The 10,958-nt window shown below is 40.1% G+C and overlaps 1 protein-coding gene across 2 annotated transcripts in view; it reads right to left on the bottom strand.

Annotated features, from left to right (window-relative positions):
• LOC120555880 (synaptosomal-associated protein 25-A-like) overlaps positions 1-10,958 on the bottom strand; it is a 53,284-nt gene that overhangs the window by 41,435 nt on the left and 891 nt on the right. The window lies entirely within an intron of this gene.

The raw sequence follows: 10,958 nt of genomic DNA on the forward strand, positions 1-10,958 counted from the left end.
TAATATGGATGTTTGTTTGTTGTCTGTTTAGTAATTCATATTGAATCCTTTATTTTCATTCCAGAAGCCATATTTGAGCACACACACATACATGTAGATTCCTTTAAATGTTAAGGGGAAGATTAAAAAAGAGAAACTGGATCTGTGAATTCTATCTTACTACTCAGTCAGGATCTTATTAACCTGGAGTCCCAGTCTCTGTCCCAGTAATCATATATGTCATGTTTTAGGCCTATTGGCAGATAGCCATTTAAAATGTAGCCAATGGCATAAAAAGAGTCCACTGAAGTTTCTCAGATACCACTCTAGTTAGATTTGTGTGGTTCAGGCAGCTTTTCATAAAAAATGGTATTCATTCGCAAGGCTACTTTTCCTTTTATACTAATTTCCAAGCATGTACTTTGTTACTTTTACTTGAGTAAAGAAGTTAAATTAGTACTTCTACTTTTACCAGAGTATTTTAAAAAAACAAATATCTGTACTTCTACTTGAGTACGGGAAGTGAGTACTTTTGCCATCTCTGCTCTTAACAGACACAAAAGCAATTAATATGTCTGTGCAACATGAACAGGGCCCTTACGTGACAACAAGATGCATTTTCAACTCAGACATTGTTTAAATTCACCTACCCTGCCTCGATCCTGCCGGTGGGTAGCTTGGCCTGTCTAGTTAGCTGCTAGCTGTTAGCTGCTAGCTGCCGTCTGCGATAAGTGTGTTCAGCCAGGCTTTTGTGAAAATCATCACGCAGCAGTTCCCTGTGTATTTGTAGCTCATCCATTTTGTGTGTGATCGATCTGGTGTTGGTGAGTAGGAGGTTTGGTGTCTATCTGTGTGGTAGTTCCCTTAGCAAGGCTAGCAGCCTTCGTCCCTGCCTTCCTCGCCTCCTGCAGCCGACAAAAAAACCCTGAGCGCCCGGTGGTCTGGTGGATGTCCTCCAGAGGACAGATCATGCCTTTGCAGCGAAAATTTTTAGTTTATTTCCCCCTCCAAAATAGGTAATTGAGCACTGTAGTGGTTATGACCATATCAGTGACTATGTAACTACATGGAAACACAGTAATGCACAGTAATAGCGTTACTGAAGGCTAGCTTTAGCCTCGTGCTGTCTCCTGGGAATTCAGTTGTAACAGGAAAAGGTAAACAGTAGTGTGCAGATCGGAGCGTAGTGTGTGAAGAGTGGAGAGCAGAGTTGTTCACAAGGGAAGAAGCTTGGAGTAACGTAACTATGGAGACTATAGCAGATATACGGAACACACGGAAGAGTTGAGATTGATGGTCGCCCTTATTTATTCGAACTCGAGTATACAGACAAAGAACTAGCCTCACAAGAGTTGGAAAGAACCAGACAGACAGAGGGGCAACAGGCAGATGAAGCAGCTGCTCCAAGCACAAGCTTATCACTGTGCAAGCCACAGACATCATTTATCCCGTTTCCATGTAGTTACATAGTCAGCAGAGGTGTATAGTCCAGGTGCCAGAAAGTAGAAATCCTGTCCAGCAGCTGTCCCAACCATCACTAAACCACCTCCTCTACCAGGTAGATGAGCTCGTTAGTGAAAACACCTGTTCTAGATGTAGAGGCAGATCCAAAAACATGGCAGGATTTTTACTTTCTGGCACCTGGACTATACACCTCTGATAGTCAGTGATATGGTAAGCGCATCTTGTTGTCACGTAAGGGCCCTGTTCATGTGGCACAGACATTTTAATTGCATTTTGTGTCTGTTAAGAGGCACAAAGGCACTCTAAAACCTGCCCCGACAACTGCCGTTTTAGCTCAGTGGAAGCTCGTAGACGTAGCTGCAGCAACTCCAGTTTGCTAGGACCGATCCAGGTCGGGGGGTTTTCAATCGAAAGTACTTGCATATCTATAGCGATCAAGATTAACGTAAAAATTGGGTGGAATTCTCCTTTAACAAAATGTACTTGAGCCAGGGCTATGAGTCATTTTATTATTCACACATTCAATTCTACTAGTATTCAGTAACCCATCAAAAAGATAAAACTAAGTTTTAAGATATAACTACTTTAAAATTCAAAGCAGGTAGGTCAGATGTTCAGAGAACAGCTTGATAATCGAGCCTTCTGATTTCCATCCAGGTTGACCACAGTGGTTGAATGTAAATGGAAGGTAGGAAAAGCTCATACAGTGCTGGTTTTCTGCCCACAGCAACACCTGCAGTGGCAATATGGCCTGGCCGAATTAAAACATTCCCTATGGAGAGACAGGAAGGACACACAGAGGGAAATCTGCTGTGGAATATCACTGAGGAAATCAGATACATGCCTGAGAATGTTATTTTGGTGCTATTTTCCAGTGAAATGCTACTAAAATGAACATATTAGCTGTTATAACCCCCAAAACACTTTAATACTGCAAAACCTTTGCACACATAATTACTAGGGGTGGTACGGTTCATGAAAAAACATCCGAACCGCTCGGTCTGTTTGTCTCAGTTCGGAGCATGTGTGTGCCGCACAGTTCGACGCATGCGCAATGTAGCCTCGTGCCCATCAGGTGCCCCGTATGTGACCTCAGACAGTGCGTTTCCCTTTCGCGCGAAAGAAGAGGTGCGGACAAGTTACCAACAAAACGTACAGCGAAAGATCGTGCAAAACATTTCAGGCCGTCCTGCCAACCTGTATACTTTTTAACATCAATGTACTGTAACGTTTTTTCACTCTAAAGTCGCTGACGCGGCTGCTGTTTAGATCCTGTCGGGCCTCTGCAGCGGGCGGGGCTGCTCAGTTCTCCCCGCGACTGACGCGCGCACACACAAAAACACACACAGTGGATTGTTATTGTAAGTGCAATGATAAGTTAAAGTCCAATAAGAACTTTATCAAACCGTATGACTGTGTTCCAGCCCAGGCCAAGATAGGATATTAACTAACAATGTAAACTGTTTTTATGTTTAACGTATTCTGACTTATAGACAGAGCTTTAAGAGTTCCTCTCTTTTTCTTTTAAAAGATACATTTTTGTAAGAGCTACACTGAAGTTGGCAGTTTGATAAATGCAAGTTATTTCAATTGATATTCTGTAATATTTCAATCTTCATGTGCTAAAAAGGCACATAAGTTCCTGTAGATGACAATACACATTCTCCTTTTTTTTTGCCAAATAAATGAAAAGCATGTTGAAATCACGACAATGTCTTCCCTCTTGCTGTATCAAAATCTCAGCTAGCTTTCCTCAGAGAGGGTCCCAATAATGTGCTTAAAGTCAAGTTTGTGCATGATTACATGATATAACTATATAATTATTTAATACTGTATCCTACATTGTGGATAATTAAGCTATATATCATATGCTGAAGTATATTTCTGGAGTGTTAAAGATAAAACAAAAAATAACAAGAACCGTACAGAACCGAAAACCGTGACCCTAAAACCATGATACAAATCGAATCGTGGTTTTTGTGAACCGTACCACCCCTAATAATTACACACCCTGTGGACTCATGTTCTGGCTAAACTGTCCTGTAACACTATGATTCTAACAGAATAAGTGCATGCAGCTGCCACTCAGCGACTGAGCAAAGAGGTACAAGTTCACAACCTGACCACCTGGCAGTGAGTGTAAAAATGCACCATTTAAGATGCCCACCTTCGCTGTGACGTAGAATTATGAGACCCAAATGACAAATGGTTCCCATCATTCAGCCATTTTTTTGTCTCAGATGAGGAGGAATGATGGAGCAGATTGCATTTCTGATATTTCCTAGTTATATAATCCAAATGAGGACAGACAGAGACAGGCAGATTAACCAGAGAAATGAACGGACAGTAAGACATGTGCAGAGGTGGAGTGGTCAGTCAGTCAGAAAGGAAGAAAATACAAATTTAACTACACATTAAAACTTTTTAGAAACAGTTTTGAATTGTCTTTAGAAGGATAATAACAGCAGACCCTTTATAAAATGATGCATCTAGCATCTGGAGCCACCTACAGACATCTTCAGATGTTATGATCTGTCAATATGCTCACAATAAATTAGGCCGAATGATGTGTGCAGGCACATAAATATGCAGGCAGGGAAACATGGCGGTGTGGGATGTACAGGAGATTCAAAGCAATCATCTGTGGCCTGCAGGGGATAATCACTGCAAAGCCCCACTGTCCCATTCACTGAGGATAAAACCCACTGGATTAATCTGTAGGCCTACAGGATACACACAAATACACACACACACACAAATTCCTCACAATTACATAACACATGGACCACTCTCGCTCTTTTACTTTCCCTCCCTTTCCCTTTTCTTTTACATTCACAGCCTCTCTCTCTCACTTCCTGCTCCCACTAGCAAGCACAAAACCTAAAGTGCACACAAATACACAAACACACACGCAGTCTCCACCACCCCCTCCTTTCCACTGTTTCTTCTCGTCCCACTTGCACACATTCAAATAGACACCTGTCAACATGCTGCACTTTACATGCTGTTGATTTATACACACACACACACATACATACATAGTGCTGACAGGCGCCTATAGTACATATTAAAATAGATATAGGTGCACATACACATACATTCATATGATATACAGGACGAAGAAAGTTAAAAACTATTGTTAATTGTGCACACAGTACTGCATATGCTGAAATACACGCACACACACACGCACACACACACACACACGCACACACACACACACACACACACACACACACACACACACACACTAAGGGTAAGAGAGGGAGTTGATGAGCACCCCTACAGAGTGTAGTTCCTGTGCCAGAGGATTCAGGTAATTATAGATCTGCCATGTCATCCTGATCAATAAGAGGGGATATACAGTACATATCACAATTTCAAATATCTGAAATGATCAATTTTTTCGATGGAGTATCAGGATCAGAATACAGAGTCGGGTTAGTCAGTGCAATAAACTATTTATGTATCTGGGTTAGGGTTAGGTGTCTATGGTTCGCACAAACTCGAAAAAAACTAGATACACCAAAATGCATTGTGTGTAAAAGCATTCCTCTATGGCACTACTAGTGGTCAAAAACTCTAGCGTAACTTAAAAAAGTAAAAAAAAGAATATATACTTTATTAAACCCACAAGGGGAAATAAAAAATTATTTGTTACATATATTCACACACACATTCTGTATGGAGAGATGTCAGAGCGAGGGAGCTGCTTCACAGGATGGGTCCCCGAGGAGTTGGGGGTTCGGTGCCTTGCTCAGGAGGTCATCTGGTACCTCTTCATGGACTGAGCTACTGCCGCCCCCAGTTACATTACGTTGTCAGAGATTTGTTAAAGTCATTTTTTTGCAAGTTACAAGAAAGTCTCAAGCCCAAAATCCTACATTTTGTTTCAAGTCCTAATCAAGTATGTTTCTTTACTGCAGGTCTACACTGCCAAGCTGCAACTTGATTGCACACTTTTTACTGAGATCATTTTAAATCTTCACACTTGGGAAGGTATATAAAGTAATTCCAAGTCAAAAGGCTAAAGTCTAAAGACATGAGTATTAAAGTCCACACCTCTGTAAGTAGCACAACTGATTTAAGTTTAAGTACACACTGTGTGGGTGAGACCAAAACATCCTGCAGGGCTGCTAAAAGCATCTGCCCATCCCAGAGAAAATGGAATTAACGAAAGATGACAAACAACAAGTCTATTTTGATGAATGATGTGCCATTCACACATTAACAGGTTTTAAGAGTGCATGTGCAAAACCTGAATGTGTATATAAAAATCCCACATGGTAAGAAAGGCAGCAGTTGCCAAGAACGGACTGCAAATGTAATCCCCCTACTCATTTTATTAATGAAACCTTATAAGTGAGCAACATGCACTGAAGAAGATTCTGATCACAGTGCCTTCTTGGAGACTACTGTTCCTTGGATATTACAAGGAGAGTGCAAAGAGAATAAGATGAATAAATAACAAGGGGAATAAATTAAACTGTGTTACTGTTTGTGTGTATGCCTGTGTGTTTTGTTTTCAACAGATGTACAGTAGCAGGAGGCTGGTGGTAATTTCTCACCATTCTGTGAGCAGGGTGATGGGTTGGTAAGTGATGCGTGTTGAGGTGGGAGAGAGGGGGAGGATGGGGGAGAAGCGTTGTGATAGTTGGGGCAGGAACCATTTTCTCAGCAGGAAACCATGTATTTGTGCACCCTGGGTTCATGTTCATGTACAGAGAATGAGTGACACCCACCTGTTTCAACTGCAGCCTGAACAAACGAAAATCACCACTTCCCAAACTAACCAAGTTTTATGACACGCCAAGCCTTCTCCAACACGTTAGCAGCTAGCTATGTTTAGGACAAAACTGTTGACTTTCAAAGTGCCTGATAGAGTAGAATAACTCACCAGCTTCAGCCAGACTTCACATAATTCAATGTGTACATTATACACATTGTACTCACAGAATCTTCTTTTACTATACAATCAATTAAATGCTGATTTAAGTGATATTTATGGTCTAACTTCTTCACTAAATCTTTTCTGTTAAACTGGTACAGAAATCGTGAAATAACTTATTAAAAAGTTGAACGAGGTTGGATGTGCTTACCTTGGCTGCGATATACATATATACAGTATAAGTGCATTGTGGTCTTTTCTTGTCCTTATTAAAGTATCTATCTGTTTAGTATATCGATCTGTTCTGGTTACAAATAACATGACACACACATGTTGGTCTGCTTAAGAGTCGGACTGAGCTCTTTGTCCTCGCTGATATTAACACTTTTACGCTGGCAGGGCGGGAAGCCAGGAGGGCCAAAAGTTTGTTCAATATATATATGTTCCTGTATCCCCACATGAAGACAGACACAGGAACACAACTGTTGCTAAACCTTTGGTGTGCCAAAAACAACAACAACAACAACAACAGTGCTCTAGCCTTTTGCTTTCACAAAGTACACACCTATACCCACAACACAGATAGATAGATAGATAGATAGATAGATAGATAGATAGATAGATAGATAGATAGATAGATAGATAGATAGATAGATAGATAGATAGAGTTGAAACCAGATATTTACATACACTTAAAAAAAAAACACACAAAACATTTATTTCTTTACTGTCATACATTAAATCCGAGTAAACTTTTTCTGTTTTAGATCAATACATATTAACATATTTTTTGCATTTGTTAAATGTCAGAATCGAGCGAGGGAGAATTTTTATGTATTTTTTTTATCACTTTCATCAAAGTCAGAAGTATACATACACTTCCTTAGTATTTGGTAGAATTGCCCAGAAACTGTTTCACTTGGGCCAAACGTTTTGGGTATCCTTCCACAAGCTTTCTGCAATAGTTTGCTGGAATTTTGGCCCACTCCTCTTGACAGAACTGTGGATGCATATAAAGGCACACCTCAAACACAGAGCCTCTTTCTTTGACATCATGGGAAAATCAAGAGAAATCAACCAAGACATCAGGAAAAGAATTGTGGACCTCCACAAGTGTGGCTCATCCTTAGGTGCAATTTCCAGATGCCTGAAGGTCCCACGTTCATCTGTTCAGACAATAATACGCAAGTATAAAAAACATGGGAATGTACAACCATCATACCGCTCAGAAAAGAGACGGATTCTGAGTCCCAGAGATGAACGTTTTTTGGTGCGAAATGTGCGAATCAATCCCAGGACAACAGCAAAAGACCTTGTGAAGATGCTAGCTGAAACTGGTAAGTCATTATCCACAGTAAACGAGTCCTGTACCACCATGAGCTAAAAGGTTACTCTGGGAGAAGAAAGACATTACTTCAAAACCACCATAAAAAAGCCAGACTACAGTTTGCAACTGCACATGGGGACAAAAATCTTAATTTCTGGAGACATGTCCTGTGGTCTGACGAAACTAAAATTGAACTGTTCGGCCATAATGATAAACGGTATATTTGGAGGAAAAAGGACGAAGCTTTGAAGCCTCAGAACACCATCCCAACTGTGAAGTATGGGGGTGGTAGTATAATGTTGTGGGGCTGCTTTGCTGCAGAAGGGACTGGTGCACTTCACAAAATAGATGGCATCATGAGAAAAGAAAATTTTGTTGATATATTGAAGCAACATCTGAAGACATCAGCCAGGAAGTTAAAGCTTGGGCGCAAATAGGTCTTCCAAATGGACAATGACCCCACGCATACCTCCAAATTAGTTACAAAGTGGCTTAAGGACAACAAAGTCAATGTATTGGAGTGGCCATCACAAAGCCCTGATCTCAATCCCATAGAACATTTGTGGGTAGCACTGAAAAGGCAAACTATTGTAGAAAGCTTGTGGAAGGATACCCAAAACGTTTGGCCCAAGTGAAACAGTTTCTGGGCAATTCTACCAAATACTAAGGACGTGTATGTATACTTCTGACTTTGATGAAAGTGATAAAAAAAAAAAAAAAAAAATTCTCCCTCGCTCGATTCTGACATTTAACAAATGCAAAAAATATGTTAATATGTATTGATCTAAAACAGAAAAAGTTTACTCTGATTTAATGTATGACAGTAAAGAAATAAATGTTTTGTGGTTTTTTGAAGTGTATGTAAATATCTGGTTTCAACTGTATGTAGGGCAGGGCTGCAAACTAACTAGGGCTGAAACGATTCCTCGAATAACTCGAATAATTCGATTACAAAAAATCCTCGATGCAAAATGACTCCCTCGAAGCTTCGTTAAATCAATGTTACCAACGTTGTATCGCTGACGGACGGTGTTTCCGCACGGAGCATTATTACTGTCGCACAGACGCGGCTCAGTCTGCTGCTGGCGACCAAGGGGGTAAGCTTCGCTTCAGAACTCGAACCTCCTATGGCTCCATTTTGACCATACAAAGAGATCACCTCCCGTTAGCATTCCACTGACTAGCATACATTTTGGCGCCACTTGACAGCAAATAACTTTACATCAGACGTGTTTAAAGACTCTATTTGTCCATTATTTAGTTCTAAAGAAACACGACAATGTATAAAAGGCTCCATTACCTTGTACCTCACGTTATGGCTCCGTAGCAGACGCTTTTGTAAAAATAGGCTAACGATTGTGCCAAGTGACTTACTGTGACACAGTAGAGGAATTACCGTATAGTACAGGAGAAGCTCGCAGGCAGTTTCGACTTATGTTAGCTGTTTAGGTTTAATTACTAATGTTAACTAGCATGTTAGTTATCAATAATTAGCCTGTGCCTATGTTATCTCCTTACATATACCTACGCTCTCCGTCTCTGTAAGATTGGGTATGATTGAGATTTCTCTCGGCACAGCTACCAGAAGACTTCACACTTTCAGACAGGTTGCTCACGTCACATTTACGTTGTCTCTGTCAGTTGGAGGCTGCGCAGTAAAGCAAGAGATCACCGGAAAAGTGCTTCTAATAGCCTTCACTGGTCTCCGTCCAGAGCAACGGGGTCTATTGGTCCATTATATATATGTCAATGCTGGCGACACATGCCAGAGCGTAAATAGCGAGAGGCTAAGAGAAGAGACAGGCTGGAGAAAACGACAGAAAGGGTCCAAAGTTTGGAATCACTTCAAACGTAATTAAAACTAAAACTCTGTACAGTGTGTCTACTGCAAAATCAAACTAGCTTACCACGATAATAGCACGACGTCAGTGCTTTAGCATGTCAACAGAAAACATGGAGTCTAACTTAATCATCCATTCCACGAAGAGGACCGACTAAAGTAAATCCCAGAGTCGTATGGACGATGAAACTACACCAAACACAACTACCAAAATTAAAGACAAGAAAATCCGTAGTGGTGACCACGATCTGATCTAAAGAGCTGACGCGTTGACTATCCCTTCGGAAAAACAGCTGATTGTTGCGCATCTCTCTCTCTCTCTCTCTCTCTCTCTCTCTCTCTCTCTCTCTCAAGAAACAGCTGATCAATGATCTAATAGCATAAGTGTAACAGAGCTGTGTGACATTATAATCAAATATATAAATGAAAATAGGTTGAGTATAACTAATACTTACATATAGGCCTACTGTATACAGATCAGTCTCAGGTTGAAACTTGTAGTTCTGAAAGTTAAGTTGCACAACTTAATGTAATGTTTGTGTATGTTTAATGTATGCCTTAGTTTGAGGTTGATATCATTTGAAAAAAAAATCTTTAAAAACAATGTAATATGGCACTTAAATGCACTTAATATGTTTAGTTTTTTGAGAGATGATATTGTAAGCAATGTAGGCAATACAAATGTTGCTTTTTCCGAAAATGTTGCTTTTTTTCCCCTAGTTTGGGTTGTTTAAAAACGCAAAAAAAAAATTATCCGATTAATCGATCGATAAAGTGCTAGATTAATTGATTACAAAAAGAATCGATAGCTGCAGCCCTAAAACTAACAATTATTTTCATTGTTGAATAATCTGCCAGAATAATGTAAAATATGGTGAAATGGTGAAAAGTATCGATTAGTGCTTCCAAAGCCCAATATAACATCCTCAAATGTCTTGTTCTGTCCACAACTCAAATATGTTTAGTTTACTGTCACAGAGGAGAGAAGAAACTAGAAACATGTTTACATTTAAGAAGCTGGAATCAGATAATTTTTACTTATTTTTCATAAAAAGGACTCATACCAATTAATCCCTTATCCAAATAGTTGACAATTAATGTAATAATTGACAACTAATCGATTAATCTTTGCAGCGCTATAGATATGTAACCATTAATGACTCCCTATTCAGCCAGTGTTTATTAAGGCCAAAGTTGTCTGGCTCTAATCACCTAGGAAGCGTTAAGTCAAAGGGAGGTGAAGGTCAGACCTCTGGAAATCATCCCAGCTCAGCCAGAAACAGTCTCCTCCATCACAACATCACTGTGGCCATGACTACTCCTCAGAGACCATGCAAAACAATGTCCATCTGCATTTTCATCCAAATAAAGCCAACCAAAATGTAGAGGAAATAATTTCACTTGTCACTACAAAGCAGATCAACATGCACGAGGTATCTTCATTATGACTCCCGCACCAT

The sequence above is a fragment of the Perca fluviatilis genome, chromosome 3 (assembly GCF_010015445.1).
Source record: "Perca fluviatilis chromosome 3, GENO_Pfluv_1.0, whole genome shotgun sequence".
Classification (NCBI taxonomy): domain Eukaryota; kingdom Metazoa; phylum Chordata; class Actinopteri; order Perciformes; family Percidae; genus Perca; species Perca fluviatilis.